Source organism: Quercus lobata, chromosome 2 (genome assembly GCF_001633185.2).
Source record: "Quercus lobata isolate SW786 chromosome 2, ValleyOak3.0 Primary Assembly, whole genome shotgun sequence".
NCBI lineage: Eukaryota > Viridiplantae > Streptophyta > Magnoliopsida > Fagales > Fagaceae > Quercus > Quercus lobata.
In genome coordinates this window covers 96,083,169-96,095,427 of record NC_044905.1, presented here as the reverse complement: position 1 = coordinate 96,095,427, position 12,259 = coordinate 96,083,169, and positions in this window count along the sequence as shown.

The window sequence follows — 12,259 nt, the reverse complement described above, 5'->3', positions numbered from 1 at the left end:
TCAATCTCATTTTCAAGGCCATTATCAAACACCAGAAAATGTAATAATTTTATAGAAAATGCTTTTTGGCAAATGATCAATTTTCTAAAAAACATTAATGTTAAAACAAACAAAGCATTATAAGTCAATGGGCTAGTTTGGGTTGAGATTTTTTTAAGAAGGATGTGCATATATATATAAAAGCTTGTAATTTCCATTTTCGTTATCTTGATGTATTAGATATTTGGATGGAAACTTTTTACTTGTTGGTTTGGTGTATATATATGAGTTTTATTTTTTATTTTTTGAAATCTTATTGATATAAGAAATATAAATTTTTATGACGGAGATAAATGGTTCAATGGGCCTAACAGAAAAGCCCAAGCCTAACACTCCGAATAAATATTTGGATGGAAACTTTTTACTTGTTTTTTTTTTATAGGAACTTTTTACTTGTTGGTTTGGTGTATATATATGAGTTTTATTTTTTTATTTTTAAATCTTATTGATATAAGAAATTTAATTTTTTATAACGGAGATAAATGGTCCAATGGGCCTAACAGAAAAGCCCAAGCCTAACACTCCAAATAAAGTACCCAACGTTGGTTTAAGTTGCTGATTTCCCAATCTGATGAGGTTGGTTATTGCTCAAGTCCTTTTGAGAGTTTTTTTTTTTTTTTTTTTTTTTTTTTTTTTTTTGTGGGGGGATAATTCAATAGTTATAATGGAGATTAAAGATTTTAATTCAGGATGTTTCCATTCGAAAATTATTAAATAATAATAACAAAAAGAAGAATCTTAGGAAGTAAAGCCATAATCCTAGTTCCCCCATCATTATCCTCTCTCTTTCTGTACATACTTCATTAAAACCTAAAAAAGTGTGCATTTAATTTACAACTTCCCTACCACACCGTCCCTTAATGTGAGTGAAATTATTCAATACATTTGGTGTTCTTTCCTCATGTCTTACATGAGAACGATCCATAAGCCGCATGCAACCAAGAAACAAGACAAGGCCCATGGCATAACCTATAAATTTCTTTTCTTATTTTCTAAAATGACCCTTGAAACTGACCCGTGAAACTGATCCAACACAAAAGGAGAAGAATTTGAGAAATAAAGAAAGAAAAATGAAAAAAATAAATATATTTTATCCAAGAGTAAGATACTAAGATACCAAATTACCAATACACTTAGTTATAGTTAATTTAACTAGTAAAATCTATTGTTGCCGACTAAGGATTTTGGGGTTCAAAATTCACTTAATTAATTAGAATCTTAGCCTGATGATAAAAAACAATCATTATAAACTGAATATCATAAATTAAAATTTTATCGTACCTATTTTTATTTATTTATTACCAAAACACACTAAATATGAACACAACAGCATGTTATTATTCAAGTTTTTTTGAAAAGCATGCTATTATTTCAAATGTTGTTTATTTCTCCTTAATAGCAATTTCATAACTGTAATTTAGAATTTCCCCAATCATACCCTCAAAAAAGTCATTTTCGCATGCAACATGGAATTCAAGCCTTTAACAGAAATTCGGCACTAATTTCGGAAGCTGCCTGTTGTTGACCAAATTTACTCCACTTTTTGCATTAAATGTGACTTCTCTCTCTCTCTCTGTGTTTTCTGAAAATTTTACCCACCCCATAATAATAAATGTGCAAAGGTTAGAGAGCGTTAAAAGAAAAACTCCAGGCGTAAGAGGAAGGAAAGGATTCCAAAACCCACAGAGATAGGCAGAAAAAGTCAAGGGCATAGTGTTTTGTAGCCTAAAAGGCATTCCTTAGGGGTGATCATGCTGATTCAAACATATTCAGTGTGCATTGTTTGTTTTATCTTTCTCTATGTGGAGTGGTTTTGTTCAGTGAACCATGCAACAATTTTATAATTATAATCTTTACAACTAATGAGATAGCACATTGTAATTAATGTACAATAAAATTAAGAGTTGGTCAAAAACCTAAAAATAATGTCAATGATTATAAATAAAAGTGACGTTGTATTAACCACTCACACCCATTTGTGAAAAAAATAAAAGTTAGATAAATCTGCCGTGGATTAACATTGTTTGTTGGGTTTGTTTGTGCCATTATATGCTCTTTCAAAGGTGTTAAAAAAGATGTAGCTCTTGACAAATGTGCATGCTTTCACTTCTTCCCTGACATGAAAGTTTCTGGGCAATATCAGCTTTTCTGTCTACATATAACAGGCGCATGTTTCAACTTTTAAGCCTTTTCACATTCTCTCTCTCTCTCTTTTCCTGTCATAAAAATACACACCAGTGCAGTTATAAAATCTATACATATCTAATTTATCGGGGATGCAAATGTTGGACCCTTTTTTCTGCGTATTTGCAGGCTTTATATAGGCATTATACATATGGTGTAAGACATCATAAGAGTATTTGTCCTTACAGCATTTGTTTTACCTTTAGAACTCAGAATAAGAATCTGTCAGTGTTAAATTTTCTAGCCCGGAAAAAGAATATAAAACCTAAAAAGAACAAACAAGAAAAAGGAATAAGAAACTATAATTTGAGCATTCCTTGGAAAGTGGAAATGATCCTAATCATGAATAAGCTAAAATTTTAGAACAACACGCTTGTGAGGTCCTGAAATGAAATGAAAACAAATGGTAGAAGGAACTTTCTGAAGCTCCCAATAATCTGTAAAATGAATTTGATTTTCTGGAAAGTAAGATCCAAATGTTTCTGTAAGTGAATTTGTAATGGAACTAACAACAATGTGGCATAAACACAGTCAAATGGATATGTTTCTAAGCTAACAATTTGGCTACAAAAAGTTAAGAGAATGACATATTTATTATAAAAAGTGAACAAAATGGCATATGCTTCTTGAAGAGATTGTGCTAGCTTGTAGCCATTTTTTTTTTTTTTTTTTATCAATTGGGCCATCATCTCACATAATCATATTGGTATGCTGCAATTCTTATTTCTGATATGCACATAGACATAACTATCATCATCATCATTATATAGTACAATTATTATAATTATCTATTATCATTATTATTATTAGTAAAGTCAGAAAATCACATGGTTAATAAGAATCTTAAGGAAGATTTAGATTCACATAGGACCACTCTTGAAGATGACAATTGAACCAAGAAACTGATCACTTTACATTGTTATCCTTGACCATAAACCAACACTAACAAACTCTAAAAGGTTTCTTAGTCTTCTTCATTCAAATCCTTTTCAATAAAGATGAGTTTGTCTTCTACTAATCTATTTGGATTTTTTTTTTAAATTTTTGTTTAATAGAAAATAAATCTTTAGAATGTGTATGTGTGTATATATCCATTCCATATTAGTAGTTCTCTATTGTCCATAAAAAATAAAAAGTAGCTCCCTATTCTATTTAGGTATATGAAGTAGTACTAAAATACTTATTAATACTAACTTTTACCAACTTATCCTTTAATTAATCAAAATAGTCAATAACTCTGAACCAATAATGCGACTGCTTGGAGTTATATTATCATTTATCAACCATAACCATCATCATTAACAACTATCACTGGCAAATCTCTGCTAAAATCACGGTGAACTATGGAATCTTGACTCCCATAACTGGGAACAATATACCCACAGTATACTAGTACTAATGTACATATATAATTCATGAGATGAACACGTTTTCCAAAAAAAAAAAATTGCTCTCATTGTCTATCAAAAGATCACTTGGTATTGAATATGCCACCTAATAATGATTAGAGCAAGACTTAGGTACAGTACTTAGGTACTGTTTTTTAGGTTCTCTTTTTAAGATTCTGCTTTGTAGATTTTTTCTCATAGGATGGAAGTGTATTTTATAATTAAGTAGTTACATAGTTGAATCTTAAGAGGAAAACTTAAAGAACAATATCTAAGATATTGTACTTAAGTTTTATCCTAATAATTAAATTAATCAATGTTGAGGATAAGTAGAGATTGATGACCCATATGCATTTATTGATGTAGTTGAAGGCGTGTCATGACTACGTCCTAACCTGATAAGATTGATGGCAATGATGTGGGCATCTTTGATATGGTGCAAAAAGAACATGGTTTTGGATTTTCAGTTTTGATTTTATATCAATTCTATTCAAAGCTGATTCAACTGAACATTTATTTTTAGAGTTTTACTTATATTTTAAGAAATTTTTTATGATAAAATTCTTATAAAAAATTTCTTTAAATAGTTTATTAAAATATGCTCTAAGGACATACATTAATCAAATCCTTATTTTTATTATACATACCAATTCATAAGGAATACAATTTTGAAATACATACTCTGTTTAGATAGGTACAATATAATGTTTAACTATGTAATACTACTCTTTATTATCTGGTACCTCAAAAAAAAAAAAAAACTCTTTATTATCTAAGGACAATATAACAATTTATGAACCTTTTTTTTTTTTTTTTGAGAAAGAAACTATTTATTGTTTTAGTTTACTCTTTGCAATTTTAAAAACGCATGAATGTTTTCTTTACCTTACCTTGTTATTACTATTAATTCTAATAATAATTGTTCACATGGTAGACGTTTTTTGTAGTCATGCTGATGTGGTATGTCAACGAACATGTTAATCTCACAACATCAAATGTGCGGAGACACATGGCATTAGGGGTGTCAATTCGGGTTAGCGTGTCGGGTTCGTGTCGTGTCGAGGTAGGGGTATTCGACTAAATGGCTCAACCCTAACCCGACCCATTTAATAATCGTGTCATGATCTTTCAACCCTAACCCGACCTGTTAATAAAGCGGGTTGACCTGACCCAACCCATTTGACACACTTAATAAACAAGTCGTGTTGGGTTGACACGAATGTAACACAACTTATTTCAACCTGCATAATATTAAATATAACATCCATCTAGAAATAATTTTTTTTACATCCCAAAAAGCAGTGCATACAATTCAAGTCTTTAACCCATATTCAAAATAATATAGTTCAACAAAAATATAACATTCATCTAGAAATAAGTTTTTTACACTCCAAAAGAAGTGCATACACTTCAACCCAAATTCAAAATAACAAAGTTTAACAAAAATAAAATAACATAGCTCAACAAAAATATAATATCCTTGGAACTCGCCAAATGCTAAGTATCAATATTGAAAGAATTTGAGCAAACAGTAGACTAATCCTAACTATGACCACAATTACCGTCCATAGATTCTTTGTTAATGTCCAAATTCATAACATCTTCCACAAGCTCATCCAATTTCATTTGTGCAAGTTCTATAACAGCCAATAATATTCTACCATTTAGGATTTGTTGTGTGTAGACATAACATTTATATATATATATATATTTATATATATATATATATAGACGAGTACATGCATGTATACAAAACACGTCAGCTATGTTAACAATTGTTATATACATAACAGTGAAAAGTCAAGGTATAAATACGATTGAACCTTTTTTGAAAGTTTAAAAGCTAATTTGAATATGATACATGGTTCAAAGACCAATTAATATGCATGGTATTTTAACCATGTAAAAGGTCAAAAATATAAATCGATTGCTTTAAGGACATGTAAAGGATTTGGTATCTTCAAAGTTTGTCTTAACTTTTAAAAGCACATTCGAAAACCTGACTTTATGGTTTAATAGAACCACTTCAATACATTAATCTAAAGCTCTAGTGTCTCACGTAGGCATGTCTTCCTTTTTAATATGTATCCAAAAGGGTCAGTCATTCTTAGAAACCTTTTGTTAATTTCTCCATCAAAAGTTGGAATGCTTGTGTGTAAAGTATAGGGGATTAGTGCTTGACAAAGCCAAATTTCCACACCATTAGTGGAGAAAAAGTAGCTTTTCATCTGCCTAATCGAAGTGGGATTTTCTATTGTTAGTAACTCTTTAAGGATTTCAAGAACTTCAACAAAGTAAAAGGAAGCAGATGCCATGCTCTTTCAACCAAAGTTTTTGAGGTAAGAATTAATTTGGCATCTTCTCATTGTCCCTTTTTATAAATAAAATAACATTGAATTCTTTGATGGGGCGGTGGCTCAAATATATGACTATTTATATTTATTTTCTAAGTAATTCAATAAAAATTAATTAATTGAATTGAGATTATGCTTGATATATACCTCACACACTCCTTTTCTTCTTCAATTAAAATATCATCATTAACTATTCTTTTTCATTAATTAATGGTGGAATCATGCTTTGATCCATATATACCTACCTAGCTATGATGAAACAATGCCAAATTTCACAATGATCACAAATCATAGATGTATAAATCTCTCATTTATAATAAATACCTAATCCAAGTATAGGTCCAAAATCACCAATGTAATATACTTACTTAGCCAAAAAAAAGCCACTAATGTGTTAATCAACATTATAATTAATTAAGAGTCATGCAAGAGGTATTGGTAAAAATATGCATGTGAAGTGGCGGAGCTCCAACAAAATACAATAAGGTACTCTACACCCATAATAAAATTCCCCTTTAAACAAATCATTTATATATTTGTTTGGTCGGAGTATCATTTAACATCACATTCAAACTTTTTCTTTAGGTGTCTATTTATATTAAAGGATATATCGTACTATTCTTCAACTGTAAAAATTGGGAACCAATGGCCATCTTTTGCTTCATTGGTGCTTCTCCTATGGAATTCATATCTCTCACACCAAAAAGCAAGAGCACTTTCCTTTATTCTAAACTATTAAAAAAAAAAAAAAAAGGAGGTAAGGAAAAAGGAGGAGGGGTAGGAAGGCTTAAAAAGTCTACTTGCTTTGAGTCCAAGAAGCTACCAAAAACCTTTTAGAGGAGATGGCTCTCAATTCTCCCCAGCTGTTAGTGATTGTTGTTATGTGTTTGCTTAAAGTTTGACCTTGATGACATGATTATAACATATTTATATGTGTGAGAAAAGCTAGGTGGGGTTTGGCTTGCACTAGTGAAAAAGAAAATGGGCCCTATTGTCTCATAATATTCCATCAATTAGGCTCGGGTGGAAAGTTTTATTTGTAGTTGATAATCGATTGCTCAATTTTTTTTCCAATTTGAACTTGTGGGAAAAGTTGGCCTTTTTGAGGTTCTTAATTGGCCAAGTAAAAATTGTTACTTTAGAAAAATTTTACATGAGTGAATAGGATTGGAAAGATCCTTATAGATGGGGTCATTGGTTGATCTAGCAATCCTTACTTAGATGAAAAAAAAGGGCCTTTTGAATTATGGTTCCTCTATTATTGGTGGGGTGGGGAGGGACTTGAAAAGGCATGGGGTGTAGTGGGGAAAACTTTTTCCCTTGTGAAGGAACCAACTACAAAGCAACACCTTTTAATAATGATGCAAAGGTAAAAATAATCTCATGAGAGAGAAAGAGAAAGAGAATTCAGATTTTCAAACTGAGGGAAGAAGTAGAAATGATGGAAAAAGATCTATAAGGGGAGGCGTCAAAAGTGGGAGAAAGGGGTTAAGAGTTGATGAGATCACCCTTAGGCTTTTTAAAGTGGAAGGAATTATTACGGTATCATGCTTAAGACGTGGGTTTGCTAGAGACAAAACACCTAGCTTATTCAAGAAAACTTCTCCAATTTCCCACCCCCATTAAATTACAGTTTTCCTTATGCAAATTTACTCTACATCATTTTACTTCCTCCCTCCCCCCACCCCCAAAACAAAAAAAAAAAAAAAAACATTTATTTTTCTACGATATGAAGTCTTTCTAAAATCAATGCATTGCAATTAAAATCACTAGGGTCCGGTTTTCCGGCCATTAAAAATTCTTCCTTTTTCTTCTATTTTAATTTAGATAAAAGACACTTGACAGCACGACACGTTACGACAATTCATTTTTTCTTCAATTTCACCAAACTTCACCTTTAGCAAAGGAACGTTGCCGTGAGAAAATTTACCATTGGATTTGACACTCACTTTTTTGTGTCATTATCACATTGTACCATGAGATAAAAAATAGAATGCTATAGAATTAAAATCGTAAAGTTATTGCTCACTATGATGTGAGTTATCATTGAATCTTCCCATAGATCCTTCGTTGTTAATTGACCCTAACACACAATATTCTTGTAAATTCTTTACTATAACATACAAAATCTTTTGTAACCCCTATCAGAATCTAATATAAATAAAAGAAAGAAAAAAAATTATGACTGTTATACAATCGTGAGGATGATGCTTAATATGACGTGAGTTGTCATTCGATGTTACAAGATTATTATTTTGTGTTTCCATGTTATTTCTTGACAAATGCTATAAAATCATAGGGCTACTACTTAAAGTGACGTAAATTACCATTGAATACGACAAAATTACTATTATTTGTAACCCTATTACCGTATGCCCAGAGTGATTAGCAAATTTGAAATTAAAAATATAATATATTAAAAGAGAAGCGTAAGCATAATAATGACCCACCAAAGAATAAAAAATTAGCTTTTTTATATAATAAAAAAAAGAAGAGAATAAACTAACAATGTTTTTTTAGGGTAAATTGTACATCCAGTATGGTTAGTTCACAAAATTTGTAATTTCTATATTTGACTCCCTAAAGTTTGGTTAAAAATGAAATTATTAAGGCTCCGTCCAAATGATTTTGTATTTTTAAATAATCTTAATTACTCTCTTGTAATTTAACCCAATCATAATTTAGTCCCAAAAGCTTTTTCAATTATTATGTTTTGACTATCTAAGGTTTTGATTAAAATGAATCGTTATGTATATATACGATGAAACCCTAACAATTTCATTTCAATCCAAATCTTAGGGAGTCAAATGAAGTTAATAGAGTAATTTTTCAAAAATAAATTAAGGAACCAATTGCTTTATTACATCGGCTTCTCCAATAATTCACAGCTGGGATATTCATAGAAATGAGAGTAATGATATAGACATAAAAAAAATTCACATGACATTTTTCATAACAGTTGAGTTAGCAAGTTTTTATTGGTTCTTATTTGAATTCATCATTGACTTCTCTTTTTTACCTACTACTAAGAAAGTAATAATCTGTTACATTAGCCAAATGTAAAAATTTTTGTGTTCATAAACTTTCTATAGAAATGGTTGTTGTGGGATAAGTGAAGGCTCTCACAGTGAAACTCAATAAACAAATAAAGTCCAAGTCATTGACTGCGACCTTACTTTCTTTCAAGTAGTTTTAATTGGATGGTAAACATCTTTTAACTCTTAAGCCCATAGCCAGATTACTAGTAATAAGATGAATCTTTGAACATGTAATTAGGTATGTTTTTGTTGCTAATTATCAACTACCAACATATACAATAAACATCTATATATTTTCTCTTTTTTATTTCTTTTATTTTCTATTTTTTGGGTGGATGGTGGAAAAAAAATAAAATAAAATCTTTGGCATTCCTGTGGCTTTAGATATTTTAAATAATTGTACAATACCAGGTGTGGATAGAAACATGGTGCCCAAATTGATTTTAGAAAACACTTATGCGTTGTGGGAAGAATATGAGAAAAATGATTTAGATTGCATGCATAATTGGATTTACTTACTTTCTAAACCAATGAAAATGCAATCAAATTCAAAATTCACACACCTTCGTAACATAAAGCAAAATGAAAGCAATAGCCAAATATTTGAAATCCACATGACTAAATTTTCGAATAAAAACCTATACACCTCGTAAGGAAATTTGGCTCTAAAGGATTTAATATCATTTCAGTTACGTAACAATTAATATATATATATATATATATATATAATTTTTTTTGATAGAATATTAATATATAATTACTACCGCGCACCCTTGATGCGGTGGTCACTTCACAAGTATAAATGTTTGTGGGGTGTTAGGGGAAATAATTGGGGTTCAAGTCTCCAGGAGGGAGCTTCACACACATATACACTTAAATTATGCTAGAGTAGTAATTCTATTTTGTAAAAAAAAAAAAAAAAAAAAAAAAAAAAAAAAAATGAGGAAGAAGCAAGAACTAGACCCAACTGCCCATCCTTGATCCAACTCTGACCACAATGCATTTAGTCTTTTGGTAATGTATTAGCATTATCAACTTAAGTAGCAAGTCACTTCTAAAAAAATAAAAAAACTTAAGTAGCAAGTCTTTTTTTTCTTTTTCTTTTTCTTTTTTTTCTTTTTTAACTCAGGTTTGGGTCGAGTTTGGTTAGCAGAATTTTCAACCTAAGTAACACAACGAAACCCAAGCTTTTAATAGTTTGAAAATTTTTTGAATTTTAAATTTGTTAGTTTGCTTTCATTTGGATTTAGAAATTTAGTTTAAATTTGTTATTTGGATTTCTTTTGATATTTGGAAACTTAGTTTTAATGAAGTAGAGATATTGCACTCAATTGTTTAAATTGCAATAATGTATTGATTAATGGACCTAAATTTAGTTTAATGAGAGCCTAAATATTTTATTAGACTAGACGAAATTTCTCTAACTCAATGACCCAACTCACTCCAACCTGATCCCTATGAGTTTAATTGGGTTAGTTTTTAGAGATACCATAGGTTATGTTGTGTTTAATATCTCTTCACTTAAGAAGGTTGGGTCGATTCTCCCAAAAAAAAAAGAAGGTTGAGTCAGGTTGAAAAATACCAAAAATAAACTCAACCCAACCCCATGCTCACCCTAAGATAACAAAGCCATGGCGAGTGAGAGTGGTGGCCAGAGTTTAGGGTTTGATGATGAATAGGTTGATTTGGGTACACAATCACGCCTTTGTGGGTTCTTTGGACAGTTATAGTTCTTTTAAATTTGTGATTTGGGGTAATGGCAATGGAGTTTCATATGTGATTTTGGTGGGTATGATACATGATTTGAGTGCCATTTGTCTTTTCTTTTCTTTTTGAATAACCAAGCTTGTTTGTTTAGTTTCAATGGAATGCCAAAAACAATTGCCTGAAAAATCCACAAAAAATGTCTAGCATAAGATTGGATGCTTTTAATTAAAAAAGTTTGGAATTTTTTTTTAGCTTGTCATATATATATTTATTTATTTAAGTAAACTGTAATACTTATTAGAATATACAAAAATAGTAATATTGTTTTAAATCAGATTATGAAATTAAAGTTAAAAATGTGGAATAATATTTTTCTAATATCTACCTATAAATAGTGTCAATACAATTATGACTTGGAAAAGAGAAAAAAAAGTCATGAGGGACCATCCGATCACTCAAACGAGTGCTTATGAGTTCTTCAAAGTCAAACAATCCCACATTTTGAATTCTTAACACACAGTGCAGTCAAAGGCTCAAAGCCAATGTATATTCTATTTTTGACCTTTGAACACTTTGAGAGAGAGAGAGAGAAAGAGAGAGAGAGATTCTTGGTCATACTTTTCAACCCATTATCCCCCGCCCCCTAAAGTGGGACTTTATGAGTCCACAAATTAGCTATAGCGCTATAAGCATACGTCTCTTCTCCTCTTTTATTTAATTTAATTTAAGTTATTTTTTATCTTTACTTTTGTTGGATATTGAGTATATATAATAATAGTATTAATAAATTACTAATTGCAGATTATACTGCAACCAATTACGTTTTGAAACTATGTAAGTGGAGTTTATGATTTGTAAAGTTGCATTGACTCAAACTTAATTGGCTGCTTTGAGAATTAGACTTAATGGAGAAAGGTATATGTGAGCAAAAGACCCCCGTGACAAAAAATATTGTTTTGCTAATCTAGCTGTCCACTAAAAAAGAGAAGAAAATAATAACATGTTAGTAATGTTAGGGAAATAATTTATTTCACATCTTTTTTTTTCTTTTTTTTCAAAAAGCTATAATTGAAAATTGAAATATCACTTTTATATGGGTCTATTAGTGACACAAATATATTATGTTTCAATCACAAAGCTAGTTTGGTAATGCTTTATCAAACGATACTTTTTTCAAAATACAAATTTTTAAACAAGCTAGTTTTTAAAAAAACTGAAAAGTAAGCTTCTTGAATAAGCACACAATAAACCACATCAACCGTAATGAAAAATTTTGTATTGTAAACTTATTGATAACTTATTAATATTTTAGTAAAGTATACTTTTGGATTTTTGCCTTCAAAGTTTAGGATTGTTTTCATTTTAGCCTTTCATGTTTGATTCTATTTTTTTCATATTAAAAACCTTTTCCCCTCTCCCCGTGTGTGTGTTAAAAATACTTAATATTCTCAAAAGAAAAAAATAGTGGGCTAATCCCACATTGGAAAATGAGTGTGAGTAAAAGAGGTTTAAAGCCTGTGTTGTGTATCTAAGAGTTAGGCCATTTTGG